Below are 16,491 nucleotides of genomic sequence, written 5' to 3'. Positions count from 1 at the left end.
TTCAATCCCAAGCACTATCAAAAAAAAAAAAAAACTTAACTTTGTTAATCAGTGTGAACTTAATAAATTAAACTGGTTTAACAATTTTTGTTTAAAAACAGCCATGTATTTTCTCTTCAATTGCATTCTAGCATAAAAAAAATGTTAAGGCAATAGTCTCCTCTCCTCTACTTTCTCCCCCCTCCCAACTTCCTTCAGGCGACTTTTTGCCCAGTGCTAGCCTGCTTCTCACCCACTCTCTTCCATTCTTGAGTTCTTTACTCTCCCCATGGATCTCTCCTCCCACCCATCCAGGGAACGCATCAAGGGCCTTCTATGGTAAGCCATTGCTTGGTGAACACACAAGCTGCTAATTATCCTTCACTCCCTTCCTACTGCCACCTGCTCTTACATGGTCCTGCCCCTCCCCCTCTTCCTAATCCTTCTCAGTCCCTCCTGTTCTTATCTCTGTTGCCTTCCAAACTGCTTGAACCCTAGTAAGAGGCCAAAGAAGACCCATGTTTTGTTTAAAAAAAAGAGTGGCAGCAGAATTTTATTAGAGAAGGTCAGTTGGTGACCAAATATTTCTTCATCTATTAGTATCATAATTGAAGAAAAACTGTAAAGTATGACAAAGATCATAACTTTTATCTTCAGGACTATTCCAGGTTATATAAATGGATTTTGTTCATTCTCTCAAAAAAAAAAAAAAGCTTTAAATTATGTTTGTCAATGGCTTAAAGTAGTCTGATGAGATTGGCTAATACTCTGTTGCAAAATAATTGTTTGCATCACCTGGGAAAACCTCTAATGTTCATAAAGTCACCTTATATGTATTTAAAAGTTGTTAACAGAAAATTAGAACAGAATATCATCCCCCAAAGAACTGGGGTAAAAGGACAAATCAATGATATTTTTTTAAGTGATAATTACTAACATTTATTGAGCACTTAATATGTACCAGAATCTGCCCCAAGGGATTTCCATACATTAAGTTGCTTAATCCTCTGAACAATGTTTTTTAAAAATCAAAACTAAATTTTAGGTGTTTATTCTATTTGGGTTAAATTTTATCAATAATTCTAATGACATGGTCTATATTTTTAAAGTTTACATACGCTCATATAATTTCACTTAAAATTGCTGTAAAGAAGATACATGATGCTTGGACTGGCTCCTCCACAGATGAACTCTATCTTGTCACTTTATGATATCATCAAATAGCTCCTATACACAGGGATATGCTTGACAGGCACAAGTTACATTTCCAGAGGAGACACAACTAAATATACACCTACATGGGATGCATCTGAGAGGCTACATGCATTGTCAAAAGATTCCTACAAAGCGCAGACTACATTAGGAAAAGATCATACTGAGGACTTTTAAACACAAGTGCTGCTCTTGAATTCCAGGGCATGCACCCATGCAGAGTCATGTTTCCTGGGCAACTGTGCTAAGTATTCTGCAGCCTGGGAACATGGAGATACAAAGGTTCTAACGCTGCAGCTCAGTGAAAGGCCAACAAAATGAGTTCTGGAGGTGGACATCCAAGCTATGAAGGTGCTCCGAGGGGTGAGCTGCCTTCTTCAACACTTTTGTATCAAGATTAGTAAGAAGGTGATGGACTTGTATTTTATTCATCCCCCCCCCCTTTCTCACTTATTGCCATGTTCTTTGCATTGGTTTTGTTCAAAGTGCTACATTATTAAAATAGTTAATACTTTCACCCTTCTCTAGATGGATTCTTTCTGTAAATGTTTTAAACTCCTTTATTTGGCATTATCAAACAATTGAAATGGCTGACAATTATTCCAAGTGTTGACTTTGTCATCTGGTCCTAGTTAACATTATTAGAATAATCTCAACAAATCAGAATTCCTTGTGGACCTAGGCCTCAACAAATAGCTGCTTTTTTTTTTTTTCATTTTTCTTTTATTATTCATATGTGCATACAAGGATTGGTTCATTTCTCCCCCCTGCCCCCACCCCCTCCCTTACCACCCACTCCACCCCCTCCCGCTCCCCCCCCTCAATACCCAGCAGAAACTATTTTGCCCTTATCTCTAATTTTGTTGTAGAGAGAGTATAAGCAATAATAGGAAGGAACAAGGGGTTTTGCTGGTTGAGATAAAGATAGCTATACAGGGCATTGACTCACATTGATTTCCTGTGCGTGGGTGTTACCTTCTAGGTTAATTCTTTTTGATCTAACCTTTTCTCTAGTACCTGGTCCCCTTTTCCTATTGGCCTCAGTTGCTTTAAGGTATCTGCTTTAGTTTCTCTGCATTAAGGGCAACAAATGCTAGCTAGTTTTTTAGGTGTCTTACCTATCCTCACCCTTCCCTTGTGTGCTCTCGCTTTTATCATGTGCTCATAGTCCAATCCCCTTGTTGTGTTTGCCCTTGATCTAATGTCCACATATGAGTGAGAACATACGATTTTTGGTTTTTTGAGCCAGGCTAACCTCACTCAGAATGATGTTCTCCAATTCCATCCATTTACCAGCGAATGATAACATTTCGTTCTTCTTCATGGCTGCATAAAATTCCATTGTGTATAGATACCACATTTTCTTAATCCATTCGTCAGTGGTGGGGCATCTTGGCTGTTTCCATAACTTGGCTATTGTGAATAGTGCCGCAATAAACATGGATGTGCAGGTGCCTCTGGAGTAACAGTCTTTTGGGTATATCCCCAAGAGTGGTATTGCTGGATCAAATGGTAGATCGATGTCCAGCTTTTTAAGTAGCCTCCAAATTTTTTTCCAGAGTGGTTGTACTAGTCTACATTCCCACCAACAGTGTAAGAGGGTTCCTTTTTCCCCGCATCCTCGCCAACACCTGTTGTTGGTGGTGTTGCTGATGATGGCTATTCTAACAGGGGTGAGGTGGAATCTTAGCTTGGTTTTAATTTGCATTTCCTTTATTGCTAGAGATGGTGAGCATTTTTTCATGTGTTTTCTGGCCATTTGAATTTCTTCTTTTGAGAAAGTTCTGTTTAGTTCACATGCCCATTTCTTTATTGGTTCATTAGTTTTGGGAGAATTTAGTTTTTTAAGTTCCCTGTATATTCTGGTTATCAGTCCTTTGTCTGATGTATAATTGGCAAATATTTTCTCCCACTCTGTGGGTGTTCTCTTCAGTTTAGAGACCATTTCTTTTGATGAACAGAAGCTTTTTAGTTTTATGAGGTCCCATTTATCTATGCTATCTCTTAGTTGCTGTGCTGCTGGGGTTTCATTGAGAAAGTTCTTACCTATACCTACTAACTCCAGAGTATTTCCTACTCTTTCTTGTATCAACTTCAGAGTTTGGGGTCTGATATTAAGATCCTTGATCCATTTTGAGTTAATCTTGGTATAGGGTGATATACATGGATCTAGTTTCAGTTTTTTGCAGACTGCTAACCAGTTTTCCCAGCAGTTTTTGTTGAAGAGGCTGCTATTTCTCCATCGTATATTTTTAGCTCCTTTGTCAAAGATAAGTTGCTCATAGTTGTGTGGCTTCATATCTGGATCCTCTATTCTGTTCCACTGGTCTTCATGTCTGTTTTTGTGCCAGTACCATGCTGTTTTTATTTATTTATTTGTTACATGGACTCAAAGAACCTCAAAAAGATGTGAAGGGTAGAACGAACATGATACAGGACTAATAAACAGTAGTCTGGTTATTTTCTCACAAACCCTTTTATGTGGAAACCATTGAATTATTTGTTTAATCACGCCAGGGTGACACCAATTAAACTTTAGCAACAATTTGTGACAACCTTTTTGTCTGCTCAGTTACACCATTGTTCTTGTGTGATCAGGGGGCCTTCCTATGCTTACCTTTATCAAACGTGGTCAGACTTTGATATAATTATCTGGCCTTTCCAGTTGTTCAAAATAAATTATGAAAAAGCCTAATATATTTAATCACAATGAAAGCCAAGAACCAAATATCATCTGCTCATATAAATATTTTATCCTACACTAAATATACAGACAGCAATTAACCCTGACTATGCTCAAGTAACAAGTAAACCAGTTAAAAATTTTAAAGGCCTCCTTAAAAGTCAACATAAATTTATGAACTAGAATATACTAGATAGTAAAATTGCCTTTAACTATCCTGTCACCCACAAAAATGGAGTTTGAACAATGAATAATACTTAGGGAAACACTTCATGAAGTGTGAAATAATCAATAAAGCAAGCTACTTGGTTGCCAAATTGAACCTTGAGGCTTATTTGCCTGGTGGGCGGCACAACAACTGAAGGTCTGAATGCAGAGTAGGCTTCAAACGCTTCAGACCTTGTCATTACTGTTCTCATACATGTGGCTTCTTTCCTATTTTCCATCTTGGTGTATATATTTTATATGTTACTATCATATATTTATGTAATAGTACTATACTAATTTATATTAATAATTAAGTTTAATGTTATACTATATAGTATATATAGTATACACTCTATACACTGTTTAAAGTATGTACAGATACTATATACACTGAAGTATTATAGTACTATATACTATAGCATTTATATCACATAGCATATTAAGAGTATATAACTGTTATAGTATATAGTATGTACTACATTTTACATAACTATGTAAGACTATACTAATTTATGTTACTATTTTATTTTTATATATTACTACAATGCCACTATCTGAAGCCAGTTAGGAACACAACTGCTGGTCATACCATGTGCATGTTCAACATGTACCAAACACTCATCCAAAATGACTTTATGAATTTATTCTCCCACCCTTGGCATGAATTTTTCACCTGTTCCACAGTCTCATCAATATTTGGAAGTGATACTCTTAAATTTTAGTCATTCTGATAGATACATAGTGACATTGCACTGTGGTTGTGATTCACATTTTCCTGAAGAAAATGTGGTATAGCACAACTGTCTGCTTGACCTTTGAATATGCTCTTTTGTAAGGTGCCTGTTCAAGTCCTTAGGCAATTTTTTTCTCTTGGGTTCTCTTTTCTTATAGATTTGCAGTAATTATTTATTTCAGTATAAACCCTTTCCAGTTGTTTTATATTATAAGTCTCTTCTGACAGTCTCTGACTTGCTTTTCTCTGTCTTAATAGTGTCCTTTGATGACACTATTCTTAATTTTAATGTATCTTTCTCTTAGTGATGATGTGTCTTGTTTAAGAAATCTTTGTGTAACCCTAAGTGATAATCTCCTGTGTTTTCTTCAAATGCTTGATTGTTTTGTCTTTCACATTAACATGATTTTAAATTCCATGCAGTATTAATATTTTTTAGTATGTGAGGATCAGAATTTTTTCATGTGTATTTCAAATGGATCCAATACCATCAGTTGGCAGTATTACCCTCTATCCCCTTTCCCAAATCGCTGCTCTCATAATGAATCAAGTGACCTTCCATACAGATTTCTCTTTGTATCAATATCATACAATAATAAACACTCTTTCCTTGTTATAAGTTTTGCTGGCTGGTAGAGGTGTCCTACAAAATTGTCTTGGCCATTCATAGTCTTTTTCATATCCATAAGCATTCTAGAACTAGCTCATTTTCCACTAAGAACATCTACTGAAAAAAAAAAGAACAACTACCGAGGTTTAGATGACACATTCTTACAGCTCACTACTCTTGTGTTCTGTTGCCAGTCTGCGTTAGTACTGTACATAACATAAAGTAATACTATATGACATTAGGAATTCTCTTGCCAGATGAATTCCTAATTATAGAGATTATGATTTTCAGTTCTATAATATTCATTTGACTCTTTTTATGGATTTGACTCCTTCCTTGAGATTCTTCATACTTTTACTGTATCCAACTCTGATTCTTAAATTTATTAATCATAATTATTCTAAAGTTCCAATAACAGAATCACCCAGGGTCTTTTCTATAATGGGGTGTGTTTAGCTTTAGGTGTTTTTTTAAAAAAAAATTCCATGTGTTTTTTAGCATGCCCTTTAAGTACGTGTTGGCATTGTGGATAATAGATTATGAAGGTTCTAGATGACTTTGTAGATTCCCACAAAAACGGCTAAGGTTTATGATTCTTTGTTGGATCTTTGTTCATTCATTTGTATTTGCTTTATTTTGGTTGTTGTTTTGTTTCATTTATAAGTAGGCAGAATACCAGCTGATCACTTGATCCTGCCAAGCCTTTGTTTATTTAGGTTTAATTTGGGCTGGGCTACTTTAGGTTCTCATTATAACTGGAGCATGTTACCCCTCAAATATCCTTGACTTTTGAGAGTGGCCATTAATCCCACAGCATTTGGCGTTCCAGCTAAAAAGCCCAGAGTATTTATCAAGGTGCTTGCCTTGGAGACATGAACTTGAGTCCATTTCTTCCTGGTACCACAACTTTCTACTCAATTCTTTTGCCTCCCAATTGCTATTTTCTACTGGAATTCCTTGAGACATCTTCTAGGTGTGCAGATGGGAACTAGCCAACAACTCAGGGGAAATCATATACAATGTTTGGTCTCTTTCTCTGTAGCGCCTCCATTCTGAGATCTTTCCCTTCTCTAGGATGTTGTCCCACTGCTTTGTGGCCCTGAACTCTGACTTCGGGCCAATATAGTAAAATTACCACATTCTGAATCATTGTCCAATGGAGAGTTTTCAGGTATAGTACATTACCATCCCCATCATATGGCCTTAATGAGTTGGTTTGTTCATAAGTAATGCTGACATCCTATGTCATTTTTGTTCTTCCAGGCACTTTATTAACTGGAGCATTGATCCGTGTTAAAATAAAATACCACCTAGAATCATGCAATGTTAAAAGTAGAATCACATTACTTATCCATCCTGGCACCTTACTTTCAAATAGGAGAAATATAAGCCTCATTCAATGGTTAAATAATCTCTAATAACTTATTAAACCACATAACCTTCTATTTCCAAAGCTTTATATAGGACTTCTTTTATTTTACTGTGTTTCCTCTGACCAATAAAGCTTTTTAAATTGCTCATGAATTTTTCTAGTTACTATCACAAAGCAACAATTCTATATTATTATTGTATAATTTGATTATTCTTGAAAAACTTATCTCCATAAGTATGATGGTTGCTTCAGCAAATTTCAATAATGTCATCCTCACTGCTCTCTCTACCCTTGAAGCTATAATAATAAGATTTCTTTTCTGACTGAATTTAAGAGAACATTTGCCTCATTAGCTCAGGAAACACTGCTACAAGCTAATTCATTCAGTAGTACAGGCAAGAATAGATGGCATATGGCTCCACTCTGCAAATGCAGTCTCAACCCATTAAAAAAAAAAACAAGACAAACATAGCAACACATTTATCTATGTGTTTGCCACTGTGGAATTAATGTCTAACAAACAAAATCTATACACAGTAACTGCCACACAAAAGTAGCTTTCTTCAATTCCTGAAACAGACAATTTATACCACAGATTCATTTTCCTCCTCCTGGAAACTTAGCCATTGTTAAAATGGGAACCATAATCCTTCTTATGAAAGAATTGATGCAGAGGAAGTCAGATAAGGTAAAGTTTCTATTTCTTCTAAGCTTAAAGGAATAATAATTTTTCTTCTTGATATCCACAGGTAATCCATCTCATAATGAAACTTTAAACAGAAGTTATAGTAATTACTGCTATGTGTAGATCAAAATCCAACACATTTTTCTCCTGGCCAAAATCTACCAGGCTGTCTTATTACTTGGCTGTCACTGTGTTCTACTCAATGTGGTCAATTCCAGGCCTGGCAGGCAAAGGTCATCCACTCATGATCTTTATCTCTCTCTTCCCATCAGGCAACTGCATACAGAAGAAGACAAAGATTTGTAGGATGGTGGATCCCTATGCTGGAAGATTTCTGAAACCCAAGGTAATCTATGATTCCCCAACTCTTGCCAAGGCCAAACACCATTGGACTGTGCTATTTTTAAGCCTACATGTATGGTTTATTTTCCTTTGTGTCTAGGAATGCAATTGATTTTTATTGTTTGCTTACTCCCCAAATCTTTTTAAAGTAATTATTAATTCTAACAATGTGATTGTTGTTCCAAAAATTATTCTTTCTAATCCTTATAACATTTTTTGTGGTATTGGGGTTTGAACTCAGGACCTCATGCTTGCTAGGCAGATGCTTTACACTCCACCATGCCAGCTTTTAAAATGGGGTCTAACAAATTTTTTCCCTGAGATGGCCTCAATCTGTGATACTCCTGATCTCTGCCTCCCAAATAGCTAAGATTATAGGTGTAAGCCACTAAACCTGGCTTAATCCTTCTAACTTTTGTTTCTTTTCTATGCTCTCCAATAAAATGCTGAACAGAAATGGTGGTAGCTGTCACCTTTCTTAACCCCAATATACAAAGGAAAGTTTTCACCAGATTCCTATTAACTATGATGCTCTCAGTAGGTCATTTCAGGTGTGCATTATCAAATTAAAGGAGCCTCTCTTCCTTCATACTTTGATAAGAATTTTTCATCATGAATAGATGCTGAATTTAATTGCATATTTTTTCTGTATCTATCTAATTGACTATATTTTTCCTTTATTTTATTAATGTGATGGCCTATACTGATTGAGTTTATAACATCAAATGAACTTTACATTCCCAGAATAAAATCAGCTTGACCTAATGCATTATCATTTTATTTAATGCTAGATTTCATTTCTCTGTACTTTTCCTATTTTCATCCATATTTATGACAATTTGCCAGTTATTTCTCTGTTCTTGTAATGTCCGATTAGATTTTAATATTAAAATTATGTTCATTTATTAAATGAGTTGGAGAGTGCTCCGGGTTTTTTTTTTTTTTTTCTTTTTCTGAAGGATTTTTTGAATGCTTGATATAATTCACATTGAAAGCAATAGGGGCTTTCAGTGCTAGTTAGTTTTTGCATTATGGTAACAAAATAACTGAGAAATAACTTAAAAGGAGGAAAGATTTATTTCAGCTCATGGTTTCAAAGATTTCAGACCATAATTCTTGGCTATATTGAGTCTAAGCTCAGGAGAGACAGAACATCATGGCAGTGGAAGCATTGGAGGAGGAGGCACTCACCTCTTGACAGACAGGAAGCAGAGAAAGGGGAAGGGACTGAGGGCCAAGTATAACTTTCAAAGGGACACTCCAAGTGACCTACTTCATCTACCTAAGCTTCAACTACTAAAGTTTCCACCATTTCCCAAAATAGCACCATTACTTGGGAACCAAAAATTCAACACAGAGCCTGTGGGGGACATTTTGTATTCAAACCATAATCTTCCCATAGCCCCAAAAGGTTCATGGACATCTCATAACACAAAAGGAGCTTTCAGCCCACCTCCATGACTCTCCAATGTCTCAAATGCTCCAATAACATCCAAAAGTTCAAGTTCAGAATCTCCTCTGATGCTTAAGGAAAACTCTTAGCTGTGAACCCTTGTAAAAGCAAAAACAAATCACATATTAATCGCATGCAATAGCACAGAGTAAACCTTCCTAATCCAAAAGGAAGAAAGAGGAGAATAGCAAAGTAAGATGAAAACCTATCAGGACAAACATGAAATACTATAGCTCCAGATCTAGCATCTGGGGAACATAGTGTCATGATGTGAACGCAAATGAGCTTGGGAAGTCCTGCCCCTACAACCTTGCAATTTGGAAGAGGCCCCCATGAGACTCTTTCCTGGGCTGTCTCTGCTAGCTGCCTGCAGCTTTACTTAGATGACATTCCACATTCCAGTATCTCCAACTTCCCATAGTCTTTACTGCATCTTCACCTTCATTCCCATAGCTTCCTACATCACACTGTCAGGGGCTATTTACAGGGATCCTGACCCTGCCACACATGCCCAAGATCTCCCAGACCTTTCTTTGAAATTGGGGTGAAAATTTCTATGATACTGTAACTCCTACATACTAAAAACCAGCATCACATGAATGATGCCCAGGTCTGCCACCAACTCAAGCAATAGCTGGATCCCCTGCTGCAGTGGTCTTTGAATTGAGTTGGCTCCATGGCTAAGCATGGTAGAACAAATCCCTGGTAAACAATTTCCTAGAAAGCCCTGTGCATGCAGGGTGCTCTGGAGGTGCTCTCTTCTCAAGTGATAGTCTTTCAAATGAGTTTATAATTTCACATCCTTGAGCCTAAATTGGGTGGGGTTTGGCCAATTCCTGAGTTGCCACCCATCATCTTTCCTGTTTTCCCCAGTGCAAAGTCCTTGGCTTCTATTTAACGTGCTAATCTCTTCAAAAACTATGACTGCCTCAGCTTCAAGTCTGCAAAAGCTTTTCTGAGAAAACTGCAAGTTTTTCAAGTATTTTTGCTCTGCTCTTTGCTCCCAATTCTCATTGTAAACCTAGCTAAGAGCAGCCAGCAATAAGCATGCCACAATCTGAATGCTGGGCTGCCTTAAAATTTCCTCCACCATATTAATTAGTCCATCACTTTTAAACTCGGCCTCTTTCAAAATATCAGGGCATGAACAAAGTGTAGACATATTTTTTGACATAATATAACATGAATGACTTTTAGTCCATCTAAAATCGTGTAAGCCTGGCCTTCCTTGTTCACATTCCTATTCACATTCGGGTCTTGTGAGCCTCCACAAGAATCATTCATTAGGCTCGCCTGTGACATTTTAGGGTTATTTCAGTCTATATTTCAAAACTTTACCAAATTCCTCCCAAAAACCAGTTCCAAAGGCTACTGAATCACATCATCAAAACTTAACTTCCCCACTTCTCTGTGTTAGTTACACTCAATGTGATCTGATACCAAACACCGACAACACTTAGAGACGGAAGATTCATCTGGGCTCATGGTTTCAGAAGTATTTCAGAGGTGTCCATCATGGCTGGCAAGGTGCAATGGATCAAAGTAGTTCACACCATTGTGTCCAGGAAGCAAAGAAAAGAAGTGCAGGAAGGGGCTAGGGCAAGATATAGGCCCTAAAAACATGCCCCCAGCCTTTTATTTCATCAGCTAGATCCCACCTCCTAAATTTCTACCACCTCCCAAAATAGCATCACAGCTGGGAATTAAGCTTCAACAGTGTGCTTGTGGGGAAATGTTTCATATTCAAACCTTATCATTATGATTAAAGTTAATCTGTAGAAATAACTTCATCTGGGATAATAGGGGTGGTATAAAATCCCCCCACAGAACTATTTTCTCCTCTTACAAAGATTCCCAAGGCCATTAGCAAGCTGAGATCACATTTTTTCCAATGGAAAAATTTGAAAATGTGATTTCCCATTTTGAGTATATAACATCAAATAAACTTTATATTTCCCAGTCAATTTTATGACTGCTAGTTTGCAAAATGCAAAGGGATTTTTGACATCCAACTTTCTCTTAATCCTAAGAACAGTCCATCAGGCTCCCCAGTTCAAACCATAAGTCCTTTATCAGGGTGACCATTAAGTGTTTTTAAATACAATTTAGGTTCTGTTATCTCTATGAAAATATGAAAAATATTTCCTAAAACTTTCAGTTGAGGCTTCTGGGTCAAGTACTATAATAATTTTAAGCACATCAGTCACTTTTAATCCTGGAGATAAAAGTTTACATCAAGGTTATTGTTGCTGAACTAGTTTGTATCCTCAGAGACATGAGAGAAAAAAAACATTTAGTAGCAGTATTTGATATAAGTACTTAGGTAAAAAATCTTATATCTGTTATCTTTACCCAGAAAACAACCTTGCAAAGTAGCCATCATCATCCTAAGATAAAGAAAGTAAGTTCCAAAAGTTCAAATCCATGTTATAGCAGAATTCAGGTCAGGCCTGCAATGAAACCTTCTCCAAAGTGCTTCTTCCAGGACCTGACCTATATTCCTTCCCAACTCTTTATTCCAGTCATTTAAAAATAGTGATTGCCCATCTTCTGTGAGTCTTAGATACTTGAAGCACTGGGAAAACTGCAGTAAATTAGTCAGATGAGGTTCTTGAGTTCATAAAGCTTATATAACAGCATAGAAGAAAGACAATGAACAAATAAATCATTTTAGGGGTAACTTATGAAGAAAGTAAAATGGGAAGTGAAAGCTAATGGAGATAAAACCTCTCTAAAGAGGCATGTTTAAGCTCAGTGTAACATGATGAAATGGACCCAACCAAGAAAAGACAAGAAGAAATAAATCCAGGCAGAGTGAACAATAGGTGCAAAGGCCCTGAGGCAGGTTCAATTGTAGATTCCAGTTCTTTCATATTTTCTCCCTTTCAAGAGAAACTCAGGCAAAAATCATTTTTAAAGCCTGAAGATATCACCCCTAATGGGGGCATTATAGTTTACCAGGATAAGGTAATTTAAAGTCAGAAACTTTAAAGGTGACATTTCTACAAGGGAAACTTTTAAGAGATAGTCCTCATCTCTCTGCACAGAAGAAGATTCTGTCATAGGCTGTGCTCACTCAACAACCTTGCCTCCTCAAGATTCTCTGTGAAAGACACATATACTTTGATGCCATTTTATCACACTAAGAAAGAATTGAAGAATGTGGTCAGGCACACTATTGTTCCTCAGCACAGAAAATTCCCAATATACTACTTTGCTATACTCCAGTGCTTTGTGAGTTCGATTCTTGGAACTAAGACTACATTTCCCTGTATAATAATGATATCATTGGAAATTAGACCCCCAAGCAAGTCTATAAAGCCTGCCCAACTTAAAATGCTACTGATCATCTGTGAAATAGCAATGGAAAATAATTCTGTCACAAACTAGATAATGAAGGGGAGAAAATATTGAGTGAGAAGTACTTTGAATGTTATTGTACAAAAAAAGTCAGGTATAAAAAGATGACTAAAAGGGAGATTTTTTCTCAACCCCTGGCCAGGTAAATTCAAAGAAGGGAGATTTTTTAAAAAAGGTTTTCTAGCAACTTTTAAAAATTCTAGTGCATGGTATAATAAGTTGATTAGCTGTTTGACCTCATAAACTCAGACCTTCTGTATTTTTGTGTAGTTGACATATTGGCTCTATTTTGCTACATAATCTGTCATGATTAAAAATAATGGATTTGAAGTTCTTCTTAAGGTTTTGATGGTGTTAGGGACACATTCACGGTGGAGGGTAGGAGGGAGAATTGAGGGAAATCTAAATCAGTCATTCTCACAGTTCATTGTGAATCAGAATTGCTTGGAGTACTTATTGAAACATTGCCCAGCCTCAAGCCTATGGTCAGTAGGTCTGGGGTGAGGCAGAGAATTTGCATGTCTGACAAATTCTCAAGTAATATTGACACTGCTAATTCAGGGGTGAGACTTTGAAAACCTGTTCCAAATTGAAAGACTGAAGCCAGAAACAAAATGAAATCTTGCAGCAGGCATTGCTGATGGTCTTGTTAGGTTGCACATGCTTAGGAATGCTATGTTGCCAATTGTTAATTGCGATTGTGGGTGAGCTGGGAAGGACCCATATGTCAGGCAAGAGCCTTTTACTATGTTTTAAAGTGTCTGGAAGCAGGTAGAAGGATTCAAGTTCTTCCCAAATTTGTATGCATTTTCTGTTCCCAGGATAAAAAAGAATAATTTCTGAGACTATCAAAAGCAATGTAGGAAGGTAATTTAACTTTTTTAGACCAACACTGCACTATTTGAAAGGTGTCATTTCAAAGATTTATTCATATTAGTTCACATATGTATATATACAAAATCTGATATCTTCTATTTTATTTTTCACTTTTTAAAAATTTGGCAAGAATACTTCTACCTGGAGAAACAAGTGAGAAATGAAAAAGTGGTATTTAGGCATGAACTCAAACAAAAAATAGAATTGAGGGTTTTGGAAATTGGAGGCAAAAGAGTGAAATAACAGAAGGATAACTAGTGTCCAAGAAGGAAGAACTGTGTGGAAAAGGAGGTATAAAGGTTAGGGTGGGACATATTTAACAAGAACAATAAAAAGTTCAGGTGGGCCAAATTACAGTCCATAGAGGAATGAGAAAGGAAGACCGGAAAGATAAGCTAACATTAAATCATTGAAGTCTTCAAATAGGAGACCAAAAAAACTGAAATCAGTTTGGCATCAGGGGAGTTCTGACTGTTTTCGATCATAGCAGTTACAGTTTAGATAACTCATGGGGCAGAAGAAAATCTGGATTATCTGAGAAAGTTACTAGAGTTACCCAGGAGTAAAGGAAGAAATCAGAGTGGGGCAATAATGAGAAAAAGGAGAAAAGAGTTGTGATGGATGATGTAAGAAAGGATCACATTTGTTTGAGGTCAAGCAGAGAAATGAAAGAGAAAAAAGGCAAAGGTGACTCTGATGTTTTGGACTTGAGTGACAAGCTGAATGGTAGCATCTCTAACAGTGTCATGTAAAGTTCTAAGAAAAATTTCAATACTAAGAATTTCTGTGCTTCACAGAGAGTAAGATGAAAACTTTGTTCTAAAATCCTTATTTTTCCTAGCTCCATACTCAGCCTCACTTGCCTTGAACTGTAATCTTTGAAGTCAATGGTTATCAGAGCTTTTTTAATTGAAACCCACACGTACATATGTGATATATAAAATATAAATCTGAAGCAGGGAAACACTCAGTGGCCCATGCTTGTAATCCCAACTGCTTGATAGGAAGAGATAGGGAGGACAGCAGTCTGAGGCCAAACCCTACCTGAAAAATAACTAAAGCAAAAGGAGGCTGGTGTGTGGCTCAAATGATAGAGTACCTGCTTAGCAAGTACAAGACCCTGAGTTCAAACCCTTGTACTACCCAAAGGTGGGGGAACCTGAGGCAGTGACAAAAAGCAGTATTTAACATTATTTCATATAACACACTGATATTTTCTGTTCTATTCAATGGCAGCTAAGGTAGGGAATCATTTCTCCTATGTTCCATGACTCCAGAAACCTCCTTGAAATGCTAGAGCCACACTTGGATAACTCTGATTGCTCCTAGCCAAAATAATAACTGCCATCACATTAGGTGTAGATAAAATTCAAAGACTGACCCTTAAATCAGCCTTTACTTGCACCTAACAGCCATGAAAATTCTGCCCAACACAGCCAGCAAGGTGTGTCTAGTCTCCAGCCCTGAGAAAAAAAGCACCCACCTGGCTGCTTCTCTTTTTTTTTTTTCTTTTCTTTCTTCTCCCAACAAGAAGAAGACAGAGTATCAATCAGAATCAAATTGTGCAACATCCTAGCCTGTGGAAAGCCTCCCTATACTATGTCATGCTGGAAACAGCAGTGCCATTTCTCCCCAACAGCTGGCTACAAAACTGCCTGCATGAAACTGCAGAAGAAACAGGTGAGCATCATGCACCATGTGCAGTTTCCCTATCTACCCCCTCACCCCACCCCACCTCTGGAAAATACTCCAGTGCAGCCCCGGGGCAGACTGAACCTCCCTCCCTCAGCAAACTGAAAATCATAAACAGCAAACAGTAATATAACACTGACATCAGAGATTGGGGTGGAATGCTGAACCTGCCCTGGAGAACTGGGGTGGGGCAAAGAGCTGAACTCACAGTGCTGAACTCTCAGTGATGCACCATAAAACACCAAAGGCTGAGAGCAGAGGCTGGACGATAAGCCAACAATCCAGAGGAGCCTCCAGCACCCAGCAGAGATCAGGAAAGGCATAACTAACCTCCCAGAGAAGCCACCAGCACTCAGCAGAGATCAGGAGGAGCACAAAGTCTGAGAGTATGGGTGGGACAACAGGCCAACCTCCCAAAGTAGGGCAGAAGGTGGATCCCAGAGCTGATCTCTAAGACAGAGGGCAGCATTCAAAACTGAATTACCCCACCTGGCTGGGGAAGGAGATGACCAAATAGAGCTGCAGCTGAAGAGCAACACAGCTGCTACCTGGTGAAAACAACAGCTCTGACCACCCTGCACAAGCTGGCAGTCTTACCTCACTTCACAATTTAAACTAGTCTTGTGGACAGAAGGATCAAATACCAATCCCAAGCCAGTCACCTGGTGAGACAACATCAGAGATTCTGCTTGAACACCTGTGCCAGGATTGGACACCTAAGGGATAAAACCAGAACATTTATCAATAGACTGAACTTTCTGTGGTTCCTTAACCTGGTGTTTTTTTATTACATTTGTTTTTGTTTTTTCTTTCTTTCTTTTTCTTTTTTATTCCTGTATTATTAACTTGATCATTATTATTCTCTTATCCCTATTCTCACCCTCTTCATTCTCCCACCTTCTCCTGTACACAATCCATTGTTCTCCCTCCCAACTTTCTGCCCCTTCTCATCCACTCATTCCTGTCTTCACATCCCTCTCCTATCCTCCTCCAACCTCTCACCACACAACCTTCCCTACCACACACTGACCACCTGCTGACTAGCTTACTGTACTAACTGTACACACCCTAGCCCCCTGCAATCCCTGACACAAATACCCGCTACTACAACAGAAATATCTCCAAACAGACACAAGAGGCACAAAACCCAGCAGCCCCAATGCCTGTCAACCTACCCACTCCTTTCTCTGCCCCCCTTTTAGTACCACCTTTACCAATTCCCCAAAACCTATAAATAGCCTAATAACCATTACCCCCAACTCCAACTGTTTATAGATATTATCATCA

Source organism: Castor canadensis, chromosome 8 (assembly GCF_047511655.1).
Source record: "Castor canadensis chromosome 8, mCasCan1.hap1v2, whole genome shotgun sequence".
Classification (NCBI taxonomy): Eukaryota; Metazoa; Chordata; class Mammalia; order Rodentia; family Castoridae; genus Castor; species Castor canadensis.
This window is presented reverse-complemented; position numbering follows the sequence as displayed.